The sequence below is a fragment of the Lissotriton vulgaris genome, chromosome 2_1, assembly GCF_964263255.1.
Source record: "Lissotriton vulgaris chromosome 2_1, aLisVul1.2, whole genome shotgun sequence".
NCBI lineage: Eukaryota > Metazoa > Chordata > Amphibia > Caudata > Salamandridae > Lissotriton > Lissotriton vulgaris.
In genome coordinates, this window is record NC_141687.1 from 745,054,462 (window position 1) to 745,071,525 (window position 17,064).

Consider the following 17,064-nt stretch of genomic DNA (forward strand, 5'->3'; position numbering starts at 1 on the left):
TCTTTTATCTAATATGCGTATATTATTGGCAGGAGAAGAGGTCAGAAATTTAGCAGAAGCCCCATCAAGTGATCAAGTTATGATATGCTATTAGGAGCAGAGGTTAAGAACTGTCTGTTTAAAAACTAGACGGTAGTTGTTACAAAAGAACACCTTTCTAAGAGGCTGTTTTTAAGGTATGGAAAACTATTCGGAAAAATTTCCGCCTGGAGGGGTTAACTTTTAATACACCTACTAATGCCACAGGGATACTTCCAGAGATTTTTTGGGACCACATGGCAATAAGTTGGAGAAGTAAGGGTATTTCAAAATTTGGAGATTTTTACAAGGTAGGAGGGTTGTATCCTTCCTTCTCTGACTTTGCAACTAAATATAATCTACCGAAAGACTCAGTTTTAAATTGTTTTACAGATTCAGGATTTTCTGAGTATATAGTGTCAACACCGCACAAAGTCTTAGAGGCCATCAAGCATCAGAAGAAAATAGATGCTCTACATAAAATTCTTTTATCTTCTAGGACAGATGATCTGGAGAACCATAATTCTAAATGGGCCAACGCGTTGGGAGAACAGACAGTCTCCCTGGAGAAAGCTATTGTAATAGTTGGAAGTTTTTTTATCTGCGAATCTTAAGGCTCAATATTATAAAACTATATTTAATCTTTATCTTACTCCAGCAAAGATTTTGAAGTGGGGGGTAAGAATGGTGGCAAATGCTTTCAATTAGGTGCTAACAATGCCGATAGTTTGTATATTTTTTATTCCAGTGGTAAAATGGCTACATATATCGATCATTTTGAAAAGTTTTTGACAGTTGTTACCAGTGTGGCCATTAAAATCTCAGCTTCTCTGTTGTTACTGGGGATTGGTGAAGATGTAGAGTGAGGAAGGCCTATGTATAAGCATCAACATCTACTATTTATGGCCACGGCTGTAGAACGCCTTTGTGCAGCCTCCTCGTGGTTGCAGACTGAAGCACCAGCTTTTGAAATGTGGCGAGCCCGGATTTATAGTATATTCAATTTAGGGTTTAGTTTGTATTTGGCTAAAGGGCATAGGAAACGGAAAATGGGTATGTATGCTTGGGGGGGGGCGTTTTTTGACCATATGAATATGAACAGAAAAAGAAAAAGAAATATAGGTTGGATTTTACAGACAAGGATTTAGAGAATCTGAATGTTTCAGGAAGACGATTACAGATTAAAGAATTGATTTCAACATTAAGACGTTGGGGAGAATTGGTAGATGGAAAGGAAGATGGGCAAAAAAAAGGCTGAAGCGAGTGTGTCAATAACAGCTCCTTTGCCATTATACCCTGTAAAAGAAGCAGAAAAAGAGTAAGTACCAGAGGATGTGGCTACAGCATACCCAATAAGAGAGGTACCAGGAGATGGTTTTTGTGCACGTTCCTTGGTCAACACAGGACATATTGTCATTCACAAATGATTTCCCCAGGTTGAGAGAAAAACCTGTTGAATGGTGTAGACAAGTAGAAGGATTTGTGAAGACTTCAAAGGTTTTGCGGGTAGATTTGGAAGGTCTTTTTGATATTGTTGTTCCAGCAAATTTGTGGATTGTGTGTAAAACTGCTGAAGATTGGCCGAAGAAAAGAATATCCAAGAGATCCAAAAACAGGAGGACCTTCGGAAGAGGTCATGAAGAAATATAATCATGTCATTTCTCCAAAAGAAACAGATTGGGTAAAAATAGACAGAAATACTCAAGAATTAAAAGAATCAGTGCATGCATATTATGAAAGCCTTCTTTAAGTATTTAAACATTACAGTGGTATAAAAAATATCACGGAGAAAGACATGGGACACTTTGTATATTGGTTTGTGTATGGATTAGGATCAGAGATAAGTGCTATGATACAACAGCATTTAATTTGTTGGCAGAGTAAATCAGTTGATGACATACTTTGGTATGCAAAATATTGTGGAGATGACATAGAAATGAGACACAAGAAATTAAAAGAGAAATAAATTTTGACTCAGATGAAAGCAGCAAAGAAAATAGGATACTTAAGTGCTGATTCGCCAGATGTCTTTCTGAATATTGGTCAGACTACTACTGGAATGAAAGATGTAGTTTCAAATGGAAATACTGTGATGCAAATGATCCCAGTGGGTCAAGGGAGAGGTAGAGGTAATTTTAGAGATAAAGAAGAATTGAAAAAGAGGTTTCCTTGTTATAATTGCGGACAATTTGGACACTGGCGATGCGAGTGTAAGAGTCTGGTAAATAAATCAGGACAGGGCGGAAAAGGTAAACAAATGCGAACACAGAATCAAAGTTATCAGGTGCAGAATCAGGATTATCAAGTGCAGAGGAATCTGACTCAGGTGAATAGAGCACAGATGAATGAGATGCATAATCAAAGTCCTCAAATGCAGGTAACAAACAGAGGACCGGGTTTACAAATACCACAAGCTCCTATGCCTAATCAGGATGTGAAAGGTTAAGTGCAAAGATACAATGTGAATGTGGGTTCTCATAATAATGGCCTAATGAATTCAAATGTGCAGTTGGCTTCACAATATTTGATGACAGAAGAAAAGAATTCAGATGCATCACAATGGCAGTGCCTGAGGGGGGAGGAAGTGTGTCTTCTTGGTGCTTCTCTAGAGGTAGATCAGTCAGGGCCCTATGTGTAGTGCGAGGTTGATGGTAATGCCATTAGATTCCTCGTAGACACTGGTGCTACCCATTCCACTGTGAGAACTGTGGAAATTCCAAACCTACCCCTCTCGGGAAAAAGTATACAAGTTGTGGGAGTCTCAAATTAATTAATTAAAATGCCAATAACAAGACTGATGAAAGTTCGAATTGGCAATTTCCAAGAACTATACAAATTTGTTGTGTATGATATTAGTCCAGTACATTTGCTAGGATGGGACTTGCTGTGTAAGATGAACTGTTCCATTTAGTGTACCCCAGATGGAATAGCATTTCATACAAAAGACGAAGACGTGATCTTCAAGATGTCAAGGCAGGGAATAGAAGTAAATGAGTTGTATCCACTGCTTCCAGCGAACGATTTACCTGTTGATTTGAGAAAGACGGTGTTGTCTGATGTGTGGGATTTGACAGGGAAAGATATCGGACTAATGAAAGAAGTTGCACCAATTCAAATAACAGTAAAGCCTGATGCAGTATTTACAAGAACATGACAGTATAAAATGAGTCCTGAGACGATTGCAGGAGTGACATCTGTAATTGATATGCTGATTAATCTAGGAATACTAAAAGAAATCGTTGGAAGTCCATGCAATTCACTTATAATTGTAATCCTCAAACTGAATCGGAAATATAGGATTGTACAGGAGCTGAGAAAGGAGAACCAAATTGTTATACCTTGTTGTACAATTGTACCAAACCCAGCTGTGATCCTATATCAAATCCTGTGTGATGCTGAGTGCTTTAAGTAATCAGTCTGTGTCAAGCATTTTTCTCGATACCCTTAACTTCTGGATTTATATATTCCGGAATATTTATTTGCATTCTGGTTCGTAAACCGTGTTTTGGCATGACACAGAGTCCCTTCAATCAGATATTGAATAAATGTTTGGAGTCATTGGTAATGCCTAAAGACTCAGTCTTTGTCCAATATATTGATGACCTTTTGGTGGCATCGAAAATAAGAGAAGACTGGGTGACTGGGTGCTTGAGGGAACCATTTGGCAGTAGCTGGGCATAAGATGTCACAAGCAAAATTACTATTCTGTAAAAAAGATGTTCTTAATCCGGGTCATGTCAATAAAAAAGGAATTCTGAAAGTCTCTCACGATCGGATTAATGCTATTATGCAAATTAATCCTTCGAAAACACAGATAGAAGTATGGATGTTTTTGGAAATGGTTGGATATTGCAGGCAGTGGTTTATTAATTTTTCACTGATTGCCAAGCCATTACAGAGATTGACACACAAAGATGTAACAGATCCAATACATCTTGATGAGGAAGGCATGAAAACATTTCTGGAGTTGCAAGACAGTTTATTCCAAGCACCATCATTAGGAATGCCAGATTTTGACAAGGAGTTTGAATTGTTCTGTAATGGACATGATGGTTGCTGACTGTCAATTTTAACACAAACTCAGGGAACAGAACGAAGCTAGTGACATATTTTTCAGCCACAAAGGATCCAGCGGCTGCAGCATTACCAGGATGTCTGAAAGCAGTTTTTGCTACGTGTGTGAGTTTCGAGCAGAGTGAGTCGATTGCAATGGGACATGTTTTGATAGTGTATGTGCCACATTCAGTTGAGATTTTGTTAACTCGAACATGGACATAGCATATTACGAGCAGTCGGTTAACAAAATATAAACAAGTGATATTGGGTGCTGAGAATGTAACAATTTCAAGATGTACAACTTTAAATCCAGCTACGTTGTTACCAACACCAGGCTGTGAAGTGGTCATGGAAGAAGTTGAACATGATTGTCTGGATGTAACTGAGTTGTCAACCAAACCAATGCCTGATATCAAAGATAAAACCATAGGGGATGATGGACGGAGTGTTGAACATTGCAAGCACTCATCCCCAGTCAACTGATCTGGGTTTAATCCATCATCAGTCTTTAGCTCACCCCAGTTTAGACATGGCCATATTCAAATCAGTCTGAACCTGTGCCTCATGGGAACAGTCCAGCCCGAACTGCCAAGCCATGTCTTCCCTGGACCGGAAACAAGTATCCTGGGACTGGTTTCTAGCTGATCAGCAGTGAACAGCCAGGCTAGCTTGAATCCAGTGGCAAGGTGAGCAAGGTACCCATGTCTGGGCATACCCTGCCAACTTAGGGCAAACAAAGCTAAATCAAAGGGGATGATGTACAGACTGTTGAACATTGCAAGCACTCACCCCCAGGCAACTGATCTGGGTTTAATCCATCATCATTCTTTAGCTCACTCCGCTACCCCAGTTCAGACATGGCCATATGCAAATCAGTCTGAACCTGTGCCTCATGGGAACAGTTCTGCCCGAACTGCCAAGTCATGCCTTCTCTGGGCCGGAAACAAGCATCCTGGGACTCGTCCATCATTCCCTTTGGTTTTGCATTGATATCAAAGATTCTCAACTGACTGAATCTGAAGTTGTATTGTTTGTTGATGGGTCATGTTTGAGAGATTCAGAAGGAAGTTTACGGGCTGCATATGCAATCTGCACAGTGGCAAATGCGACTGAAGCATCATGGTTGAAAGGAGTGAGTTCTGCACAAGTGGCTGAGCTGGTGGCTCTTACTAGAGAATGCTGCTTAGCGAGGAAATTGAGAGTGACAATACATACTGATGGCCAGTATGGCTTCGGGTTGGTCCATGATTTTGTGCAGTTTTGGTCCCAACGTGTATATTTGACCTCTTCGGGTTCATTAATCAGAAACGGAGAGTGTGTAAAAGATCTACTGATGGCACACTAGGCAATCATTATGCTGACGAGATTGCACGATCGATTTTGTGCCTTAAATACATATTCAATTAACATGCACCAACAAATTGATCAAATTGGCCAAACATAATGTAGGTAGATGTACTTATCGGTTGAAACATGGGATGAGGTGAGAGAATTACAGGCAGAAGCAAGTGACTCAGAAAAAAATTGGTGGATCAAATCAGGATATACACGCAGATTAGAGGATGAGGTGTGGATTTGTACGGACGGGAGACCAGTAATGCCAGATAGTCTGTTATCATAGATCGCAATGGTCTACCATGTTCCAACACACATAGGAAGAGATGCAATGATTAGATTGTTTGGTCAAACATGGTTTAACCCCAAATTCAGGATTATTGCAGAAAGTCTCAGTCAAAGAAGTGCAGCATGTCAACAACAGACGCAGGGAGAAAAACAATAGTTAGTATGGGACGATTCGGAAAAGCTGCAGGTCCATTTACCCATATGCAGATCGATTTTATTGAGATACTTCTTTGTCAGGGACTAAAATATGCTCTTGTGATTGTTTGTCTGTTTTCTCGTTTGGTTGAAGCATATCCAACAAGATATAATGACAGCCTAACAGTTGCTAAATTGCTTCTTAGAGAGATAATACCGAGGTTTGGTTTGCCAGTCTCTTTGTCATCAGATAGGGGAAAGCATTTTAACAATGGGATAATTCAGATGATTTGTGCAGCATTACAAATTGAACAGAAGTTGAACTGTGCCTACAGACCTAAGGCTTCAGGTGTGGTTGAGCAGATGAATGGCACAATCAATCTAGATTGGCTAAGGTTAGTGCATCCACTACACTGAAAAGGCCTGATTCATTGCCATTGGTGTTGATGAGTCTAAGAAGTATCCCTGACAAAATAACAGGACTGTACCCACATGACGTTGTGATGGGCAGGGCTAGGAGACAGCAAATCAAACTAAGGATCATTATTGATGATTTGGTACTGGATTATTGCAAAGGATTGGCTGATGTGGTACTTTCTGTGTCTCACCAGGCTGTAGAAGTTGCAACAACAACACAGCGTGAACAAGGACATATCCTGTGTCCTGGGGACGGGTGCCTCTGAAGAAGCACTTGAGGAAGTCTTGCTTTGAACCGAGATGGCATGGTCCCTATCAAGTAATACTGGTGAAAACAACAGCTGTTGAATGTGAAAGCTTAACAAACTGATACATGCAGGCCTCACCAGAAGAGTCCCTAGTTCACTTGAAACTGAAGAGCTTGCTGAAGAAGAACGACAAGAACGAAACAGCATTCTGAGGCAAGATGAAAGTAGAGTAGAGTGGACACATGATAATTAGGTTGAAGGAAATGATGTTGTGATTGTTACTGTTGAGAATGAAATAATCTCTGTGAACAGTAATAAATATAAGAGAAAAGGAAATTTGTCAAAAGAAAGGATGGAATCAAGTGCAAGCAATATTGTCAAAGAGAATGACTAAGAAAAGACCAAAAAAGGGAGACAAGTTGCCAAAAGGAGTGAAAAGAATAAAATACTCTGTGAATACAAAAGTTCCAGAAAATGTAATTGAAATATGAAGCCAATCTGAGCAAAGTGAAGTAGAAGAAGAAGAGCAAGTGATATAAACAAAGAGAATTAAATACCAAGGAAGTAATATAGAGCACCTGAATGGACATAAGTGGGTACTACTTCAACAAAAGATTGGGAAAAATAATTTCTTGAATTCTGTTCACAAGGCAGTTGCTCATACAAACCACCCTCAAACCACCCTAGATGAACTGGTTTTCTTTTAGAAAGGGTGGAGAAAAAGAGAGAGGAGATTTATGAAATAAATGAATTTTGAAGAAAGTTCTGAAGCAAAAGCTGAAAGCTGAAGAAGAAGAGCTAAAGGAGAGCTGATGCTCTAACATGTGTGGGGGGCACAACTTAAAACTAATCTAGCAACATATAGCAACATTTTACTTAGTCATTTTGTTTTACATTTTTGAATATTTTTTTACTTTTAGAATGAATAGAACTAAAACTGAGACTGGTAATCCGAATCAGGGCATATGTAGGCAAAGATGTCTTAATGTTTGTCTTGCATGGGTTACTTTAACAATGTTCATATGGTTGGTATTAACCCCTTCGCTGCTGGCCCGTTTCCGCCGCTGTGCGGTAAACAAATGAACAGGGCGGGGCCGTGACGAACCCTAGCCGTCATCAGCACACGAGCACCACGGAGCGTGATGGCTGGGGTTCGTCACCAGCATGCAAGGGGTTAACATATGTAGTAACATTTTATGTTTTTCAATGCAGTAAATACTACTAATAATGATGAGCATGTAACAATCAATATTAAAAGAGATCTGAAAGAAGTTCCAGAAACTAATATTAAAGGACTAACCAGTAGTGTTTTACATGTGGATCAATCAATTAATGATTTCCTATTATTGTCTTTCCTAAACTCTTGTACGAGTTTGTGGATACTATGGATGCAAGAGATTGTTATGTGTGAATGCAGTTAACTACGTCTTTGTCAGAAGGGGTGACTTACCATCACCTACCATTAACATATGGTGTTTTGTGTAGTGTATTAACCAGTTTATTTTATGGTAAGGAGATGTTCCAATATTACTACTTAAACTTTAATTTATTTTTTTCAGAAGTTCCTATGAGAAAAAAATAGGAATATACTGTATAGTGCTAGGAATGCAGAATACATGGTGGACTTTTTCCATTCTACTATGACAATAGATACAGTATATGCACATCTTCAATAGGTAAATGGTTTTCAACATTTACTAACACCTTATTAGGGAGAATACCAACACTTATAGTTGCTGTTGCTACCAGCATACCAATGGTATTTTTGCTTTATAAATGCTGCAAGAATAGAACAAAAGATTCAAAACAAAGAGCAGGAAAAAGAAAAAAAAGGGAAGAAATAGAAATGGAGGATCGAAAGGGTGCTTATTATAATAAAATGAAAGATTTAGAGGGTGTTAGAATAAAACAAATGAGACCAACGGACACTGCATTCTGAAAAATGTTATCAGATGGTAATATGAAAAGGGTTGTTGTGATAGTTTGGAATACCATCAGATGGAGGTTTGATGGAGCATGATTTTTTAGAATAAAATCTGCTCGATGTATTCTCCTCACATGTATGTGTTTTATTAATATACGAAAAACTACTAATATAACACAAGAGTGGGTAGCATGAGAAATGTGCACAAGGCACGATAGCCGATTTTTCCTAGTTAAAAATAATGTGAATATTGGTAACTGAATGTTATTCTGTCTTATTAACTACAGAAGAATAAATGACAAAGAAATCTGCTTGTATTCTTCGTGAAAGTAGTGTAGGTTTTTAGAAATAATTTTCTCTTTTGCTAAAGAATTGCAGGCCTCAAGAAATGACAGGGTATGTCCTTCAGTGCTCCTTTGCACCGGTCCCTCAGATTGTATAAAGTGTTTCCTTAGAGTTTTTGTCCTCCAAATTGTTTCAAATGTTTTTTTAGAGTTAAGATATTTAGCCTATGTCTGAATAAAACTTTAGAGTTCTTTCCCGCTTAAGCGAGGGCTGTAGGTGGCATAAATGTAACTATTGCTTGATCCACTATACAAATGTATCTAGGTTCTTTCTTCTTCCTCTCTTAGAAATTGAATAATTTTAGACAAAGAGTGCTTAGAAATATTACTTAGGTCATTGTCAGAAGACAGCCACACCACCGTATTTAGCCAATAAAAATGTTTGTAGAGAGTAGAGAACGCAACATTTTAGCTTAAGAAAGGAAGTAGCGTACTAAAAAGATTCTTGTGGGAAAATGCTCCTCTGCTCGTTCACTAGATTCGTAACCTGTCCTGCGTTCATGGCATGTTGCATGCCATGCTAATTCCTGATACTCTGGCTGGCAGATCCTACTGCTCCTAAGAGACTTTCCCAGAGACTTTGCACATCATCAGCTGATGGTGCTGCCCCTGCTATACTCTAATGGCTGTGGAGTTAGCCTTTCAAACTAATTGGAAGCTGTGCATTAGTATTTCGTCTAATAAGGGAGCTGTTGTTGTATTGATATTTTTTTTTCTCGCTCACTTCTCTATACTGATATTCTGATGTTTATTGAATGATCTGTTATGATTTTTGTGAATCTATTCTGCATTTTATTAACTAATTTATGACATTATGGTTGTATTGTATTTGTGATTGACCATTCATATTATGAAATAACAAGAAAAAATAATAGAAAAGAATAGTGTTTGTCTTCATTGCTGTGTTACTGAATTATTTGGATTTGTTTATAATGACCGATGATTAGCATATTTCTTCGTTATAGGTCCTCGTGGAGAAATAGCCTTCCGTCTTTTATTGTTTAGTCCCTTTTAGTTCTACCAAAGATTCATTAGAGGACCTCTGATATTGCTAACCGTGTGACGATGACTTATGGGCCCCTCATTTGAGTGACGTATCTGAATATGCTACAGTGGTTGATGTGAATAGATAACTAATAAAAATTCCCCAACGCTTCCAGTGTAACACTAGTCTTTCGAAATTTGCTCAAGTAACATCATTATCTTAGGAAGCGTTATGCGGCATTCACTGTCTAACCTTCGGAGTTTGCTAATACCCTACCCATTGCCTTTGGCCACGGGGACACAGATACAGACGCTCGGAGGCTGAACAGGACCGGGAACGTTGCCGTGAGGGGAATGGCTCCTACCTCCTGCCTGCAGTCAAAACGCAGTGAGGGGAACGGCTCCACAGGTTGCCACACACCGTGAGGGGAACGGCTGTACTTCACGTCACAGCTGCCCTGACGCCACCGTGACGCTGCATTCGCACCTGGATGTGTGATTTAAGCCCTGCCCACCTCTCACAGCGCGGGATGCCTGTGGGCAAGCCGGGGCCGTGCCTGGGCCGCACCCGGGATGCGCCCGGGCCAAGGGCGGGCCCAACTGTGCCCGTCAGAGCCTGGAGGAGATTGGGCTGGGCCACCTCTCTTTCGCTGGTGTTCTACAAAACTTTTGAGGTGAGAGCGCATATATTGGCTTAACAGCTGTGATGTAATCAAGGGAAAGTGAGTTGGCTGCCACCACCGAGGCCTGTCGTTACAAGCATTGGTTGAACGACAGAAGCCCTGATATCAAATTCATTCTGAGCTACAATTCCGAATCTTTACCTTTCCTTGATGTGGAGGTGTCAGCCAAGCCAGAAGGACGTACGTGCTCCCTTTACCAAAAGAACAATGCACTCCACTATAGGAGTTATCATCCCAGGAGTCTGCGGGATAACCTCCCTTACGGACAATTTCTCCATGTGAGACGAAATTGTTCATCAACACAGCAGTTCGACTACCATGGACAAGCACTGATGGCCAAATTGTAGGAAAGAGGCTATTCTCATAAGCTTTTGAAGCACTCCATGAAAAGAGAGAGATGGACGCCCAGGGAACATCTGTTAGAAAAAAGATCGAGACCGGCAACCCAAAGGATAGTCTGTGTTTCCACGTTTGGCCCGCACACAAGCCAACTTCAAAAAACTATCAGGAAGTGTTGGCACCTGGTTGAAGAAGTATTACCAGATGTCGGAGTACCACTCTTTGCCCTTAAAAATAACCGCAGTATTGGCCAGATGATTACTTCGACACGGCCCCCAGCAAAAAGAGACACTCAAGGTACCATTTTTGGGTCCAATCCCGTCAAGGGACATCGGAAATGTGGGACATGCACAGTCTGTGATCTTACAATGGAGGGTACCCTGTTTTCAGACGGCAACAAATTTTGGAGACACGACGAACACACTAACTGTAAGACCAAAAATACAGTGTATGCAATCCAATGCCCCTGCAAAAAGGTGTACATTGGGAAGACCACCAAGAGGTTCGTCAACGAATTATTCAACATCGCTCCAGAATAAATAACAAGATTCTGACAGCCCCATTGGTTTCCCACTTTATACAAAACAAACATTCAGCCAAGGATATCAGATGGACCGTGCTTGCGGTCATTAGAGGCGGCAGTGGGGACCCGGATGTACGCCTCTCCCAAAAAGAGGCCTACCTCATTCTGAAATTCGGCACTTCAAACTCTGGACTCAATGAAATGTCTGAACTGGGCAACCTTTAAATCTGCATTTGAGCCCTAGCCGTGCTGCCTAACTCTGGTTAAAAACTCACAATGTTCATCATATACTCCTTTCTCTCATGTGATCATGATTAGTGGCAATTTTTGATATAGTGGCGATGTTTCATGTGGTTGATTTCACAAATGCGCTCTAGGGCGAAGCTTGTGTTGGTACATATATGCCATCTTGTGGTTGTTGTAACTTGTATTTTAAACTATAGTGTCTGTGCCAATATTTCCTAAAAAATAATATGAGACACTTTGCGTTTTGAGCCAGCATGTAAAGAATACTGCTTGTCTATGTATATAAAAATCACGGATGCTTGTCGTACACAGAACTTGAGCATGTCCCTTCCGGATCATTCGCGTTAAGTTTGCGCTAATTCTCCTTGTGTGCTAGCATGCAGTTAAAACTAATGGCGCCCTTGCAAACACTCTGGCAGTGTTCTTTGAATTTGCCAAATAATGATTAAGTCGATTCACCATCCCAACCAGCATTTTTAGATTCACCAGCCTAACCGGCAGGACTCTAAGTACCAGCATTCATAGCATCCCCCTTTGTCCTTCGTTGCTTTCCGAGTTCCTTTCAGTGAAGGATTCAGTCTCTTTCAAACCCACGTCCAGGAAGCACTTAACGCGTCTGGCCGCTGCCAGGATTGAATCCCTTAAGCACAAGTAAGTGCCGTTCTCGAGCTTGTTTGCCAAATGCAGCCGACGTATTAAACGCGGTACCAGGCAATGTGACTCGCACCCCTTTTGTTTTTCACAGCGGCTCCGTACGGCAGAAACTTCCCCGCCGCAAACTGAACTTGTACTAGACTCCGTGATTTACTGTCTTTCCAGCTGTCTCCACCAATGTACAGGTGCAGGTAGAAGAAGCGCAGTACACGGCCTGTTGGATGTACATTTATTTCATTGCGGTTTGCTGACTGATGTGGGTTTTAAATATTTAAATATTTTCCCTTCCCAGCTGACATAAGGAATGTGAACCTTGTCACCTCCCCACGGCGCACCGCTTCGCGGGCGCTCTGCTGTTGGACAATTACACAACGCGATCCAGGTATCTATTTTGTAACCCTAAACACAGGAACTCGGTGAGGGTGCTTAAAATTATTCATTCCATCGCCCCCCTGCCACTTATTGCATTTATTTATTCATTTCCTTCACAGAATTACTTTCCTGTTCTACAGTTTCCTTCCACTCCTGCAACCCCCTTTGCTCGTGGTGCAGGTAACTTTTTTGCTTTAAGCACTTGTGGCTAGACAGAGAGGTCCCTTCAATTGTGACACTATTAGTTTGACACCCCCTTTTTTAATTTCTTCCAGTGAAGATTGTATCCAGTCCCCGTCCTGAGGAGAACCGTCAATTATCCTGGTTCGAAATGCGTTGACCCCCAGCCTGTGATAAGAGAGAGGGGTGCAGCTAGGGATTAAATGAATTCCACCTTTGTGGGCCCTTGCGTGCAACCAGACTGAATACCTAGTCACAGGTCCTGTGAGACAGGCAGGCAATTTTGTTCCATCCTTAATTCCGCCTGTCCACTGGTATTTTAGTTTATAGGACTGGCCTTTTGCTTATATGTTGAATGTTTTCTTTGATCTCAATTTATTTGAAATGTATGTAATGTATTCCAAGTTGCATTTTTGGTGTCATGTAATTGTTTGATGATTTAATATTCATGTTTGTGTATTTTTTGGACCTGTTGTGCACACATTTGTTTGTTTTTGTATTTGACTTGGCTGTTCTGCGACAGTGTTTCCTTTTTGGATGACATGTTTTCATGAATTTTGAAATTTGATTATAAAACTTAATAAATGTTTTGCTAAATACATAGCCTGGCCACGCAGCACTTATGGGCTGTGTGGGTTATAATTAGGACTCAAAAGTTTCCAGGCAAGCCACTTTGTTCTGTTTCTTCATTTACAAGCATTGATAGCATACTGCAAAGGGCGTTAGTATTGTGTCCAAAGAGATCGAATTGACCGAGAGGCATCTCTCCCTCGGCATGGGGGCACTCCCGCCTTCCAGTAGCTTGATGGGCACCAATCTGAATGTTACCTTATCCAATGGCACTAACATTAATTCTGAGGCTTCCCTTGATGTGCCCAGCAATGGTGTTATAATTGATGCTCCCTCACTAAACTCGATCCCTCTGGAACCCCCGGTGGCACCTGAGGCTATCATTGGGGCGAAACGCAAAAGAAAGCCTACTAAAATCATTAGCGTCAAGAGGAAGCAACCTAATTGTTCTAGTACATCTCGCACTGCCTTGAGTTCATGGATATGCACTTTTCCAACCCCCAAGACTGTTGCTGCTTCTTTGCACACTCCAACTATCGAACTTTGTTGTTCTATTAGTACTCAGACTGAAACTGGTCTGTTTTACTGCGAGAGTTGCAGTTATGGATAAGTCACTATTAATCGCATATTGGATACTGTATTTGAGCGTGTAAAAAAATCTACTTGACTGCCACTTTGCTACCTTGAGGGAATGACTGGCCCAGCCTGAGCCACTGGGTACGAACTCAAACATCCAGGAAAATTCTACTGAGCTTGCTATACCTGGGAGGACCGTTCTAAATGCGCCATTTAACAATGTGCACAATTCTAATTCTAACACTCTGTCCTGTGTACTCAAACCTATTCCATCTATTGATTCCTGTGGTGTTTGTAACAAAGTTAAGGAGTGTTTCGCGCTTGAGCATAGCAGTGCGGAAAATAGCACCTTTAACAAAGGTGGTGTAGAAAGTGTACTTGTTTAAAACGTGCCCCAGCTTATTTCCCCTACCAGTGCATCTATTGTAGCCCAGACCAGTGTTATCTCAGGAGGTAGCATATTATGTGAGGGTGGTCCTGACACTACACGCATGTTAAGCCCTAACGGGAGTAGGGAGGTGTTAAATTTACCCCCGGCAGCCTGCCCCGTTTTGGCGGGTGTCCCCCCACTTAAGGTAAATCAAGTCAAAACGTGGGATCAACTACGTAACAAAAGTGTTGATTGGCTATCCAAACACAAAGGGTTTAGGGCATCACTCAGCAATAACATCATCATGGTACGCAGAGTCGGTTGGGTGGGGCAGTCCAAAAAGAGTATCAAGGGGGATTGTAAAGTCATTAATTTTCATAACCTGTCAGTGGCTAAATCGATAAAAATGGCACAGGAGGCCCACTCCAATATTGCCACTAGCATATGAGCCTTACCCTTGGGCTACTTTTATAAGCCCACTTTGGGAGCTACATTTCCTGATGCTCCCCCTGCCGTCCCCTCCCTCTTACTACATAATAGGTTCCTGCCACTGTCTGGTTTGGATAGTCAGGATTGACTGTCTCCCCCACTAGCACCATTAGTATCTCCTGAGTCTGCTCCCTTACCAACTGTGTCCCCACCTTGTGAATTTGGTATTCCAATTGTTCTCAACGCTGATCCCAGCTTTAAAATAATAAGCTGGAATGTTGTGGGTCTGCTTTCGAAAATGAACTTACCTGACTGGTTAGTCCAAAAACAGGATATTTTAATGTTTCGGGAGACATGGGCCACACGGGAGTTATTCCTGGAGGGGTTTGAATGTTTTAATACTGTCGTCCCTATCCCAAATTCTGGTCAACCGGCAGGAGGTCTTTCAATGTGGATTAACATCACAGCAGGTGGTAGTGCAAGGGTCCTTGACACGAAAAATGATAAATTCCAGGCAATAATTTATAAACGGTGTGTTTCAGTCAGATTAATTAATTTTTATATGAATGATTTTCCGTGTCCAAAATATGAATTTTACTAATCTGTTTAAATGTATTTGCTCTATAGGAATTTGTCTAGGGGGTGACTTTAATGTTAAGCTACCCAGCGGAATTTATTCTGCTATTTACCCTACCAGCAAGGCTCCATTATGCAATAGGGGGCCCAACTATTAAATTATTTAAGTACTTATAATTTTTTGGAAGTGATGGAGCGTGCTGCGGTATGTAACAGAGCTAACCATATAGAATCTATGTACAGAGGCAGGGCTTTGGCCTCCACCATCGATTTTATTTTTATCTCCTCATTAGAAAAATGTGTGATAATAGCTGAGGTTGTTCCTACTGTCCATGGGGATCCTAACCGCATTAACCTAACTTTAAGTCTTGCCCCCACGCTGATCTATGGCAAAGATTGTGGTGCAAGGGATCTGTCCCTCTCCACTGACAACCTTAGACTGGTCTGGCGTGGCATAGATAATAAAGTCTTATTTGGTAAGATGGTAAGAACATATCCGGAATTAATTAACATCTGTCTGTCTTTTAAGGAACTTAATTCTGCAGCAGTCGGTGCTTTTACAAAGCTATGTGTGGGCGTTACAATCTTGTTATCTAGGACCATCAATGAAACAAATCCTGGTCCTAGTTAGTTCAATACTGATTGTTACGCAGACAACAGAGCTCTTCGAAGGGCACTTGTTAAAAAACCTAGAGAAAGAACCCTTATTAAAACACTCAGTCAACGCTATAAAGTAGCTATTTCGATTAGAAAGAAGGAAATAGTTAGGGAGCATTGGGACAATCTTGCCCGCGCAGTTACGATAAAAAATGGGAAGGATTTCTGGTTGGCCGTTAAAATATGAGGTCTTTAGGACACTTTCTGACTCCAATCAGCTGTAATATTACCAGCGAGACATGGGAAGCGCATTTTTCTAATATTTATTCAACACCAGTCTCAACTATAGCCCCCGATGAGTATGTAGTTACCACTGGGGGTTCAATTAATTTGTCAGAAGTAGAGGAGGCAATTGAACATAGTCTGGGCTGCAAAGCCTCAGGACCTGACAGGTTGACCTTATTACAAACCAACCAGATTTCTGGTCATCCTTTTTACTGAACGTTTTTAATAATTTAACAGTTTCCACTATACACATGGTCCACCAATATTATTGTGCCGATTTTTAAAAAGGGTGATCGCTCCAATCCAAGCTGTTATAGGCCGATCTCCCTGATCGACAATATGCTGCAAATCTTGGGGAGGGTCCTGTACAATAAGATTAGGTTGTGGGCCAAGGAAGACCAGATTCTAAATCCTTGTCAGTTGGGGTTTAGGTGTAACATTGGCACCGTTGAGCAGTGCCTAAACCTCAATCTGATCATTGGTAAATACACCATAGCTAAAAAATCATCTACATGCTTAGCTTTCATGGATCTTATCTCAGCCTTCGACTTTGACAACAGGTCACAGCTTTGGGCTATCCTTTTAAATTATGGCTTAGACGAGTCCCTTGTATACTTTTTTGCTTATTTACATAAAGACCTGCACACCCAGGTGTGTATTAGAATGGGGGGGTGAATTATCAAAAGATATTAAGGTCGGTAGAGGGGCCAGGCAGGGTTGTGTCCTGGGCCCTATCCTTTTTATCCTTTACATTAACGATTTGAATAAGACATTGGTAACACTCACCCATGATGTCCCTAGCATTAATGGAAACAAACTCCCCACCCTACTGTATGCTGAGGTTGCGGTGCTAATGGGTCACACCCCAAAAGCTCTCTGCATTTTGGTGCAGGGCTTAGTTGATTTTATGGCTAG